Source organism: Salvelinus sp. IW2-2015, linkage group LG26 (assembly GCF_002910315.2).
Source record: "Salvelinus sp. IW2-2015 linkage group LG26, ASM291031v2, whole genome shotgun sequence".
NCBI lineage: Eukaryota > Metazoa > Chordata > Actinopteri > Salmoniformes > Salmonidae > Salvelinus > Salvelinus sp. IW2-2015.
The window spans coordinates 8786952-8787861 of NC_036866.1; positions in this window are offsets into that span (position 1 = coordinate 8786952).

A 910-nucleotide genomic window follows, 5' to 3' on the forward strand; every position below is an offset into this window, starting at 1 on the left:
AGGACCTCAACTTAATTAAATCAATTGCAGATTGAACTCATGTGAGTTCATGAAGCTATGTGCCATGATGTCTGGATCAATAGCTGTATACAGAACCAAATCACTGTCCACTGGCAGGTGTTCAGATAWAGAAACAACCTTTTCCACTGGGTCAAAGACAGGYACATCATTCCTATCCTCCACATTCACCTGGACTGTGGCAGTGGAGGTGGGCAYGGGGTGGCAAATGGGACCTCATTCTCCACAGTCACCAACAGGGTGTAGCGATTGTCCTTCTCAAAGTCAAGGGGCTAAACGGGAACGAGACACAGCCAGGTTCATGACACAATGACAAAAACATCAACAATTTTGTCAAATATTTGTATGGTTCTATGGTGAAATTCAGACCACAGTCAAATACATATTTGCTGTAACTTGGTTCCATTCACATACGCATCTGAACAAAGAAACCAAGAAACCAAGCAGGTACCTTTGCTGTGGTGATGATTCCTTCCAYTTGTCGTGTCTTTGGCTATGCCGGATTAATTYCTATGACATGCTATCCTATAAAATACTTTCTCCGTAATTAATATCACCTGATTGAGCTAATCGGGTAGATGTAATTAACTAGAGAGTCGGGKAKCACYAAAWAATATTTATAGAGTTGTTATCTTCCGAATAAACTCTTAAAGATTTAGCAATATTTTACATCAATAGCAGTCAACATCAATCGTCATCTTACTTCAGTGTCATCTGAAAGTTGTAAATCCTTGGTTATCTGCAAGAATCCTGGCTAACAAGTTGAATCAGCAATACAAAATTGGGTTTAATTATTTATTTACTAAATACCTAACTAATCACACAGAATCACACATACACAATTAAATCATAACTTGATTACAAATTGCCGTCATAAAGGAAAACGTCCCTA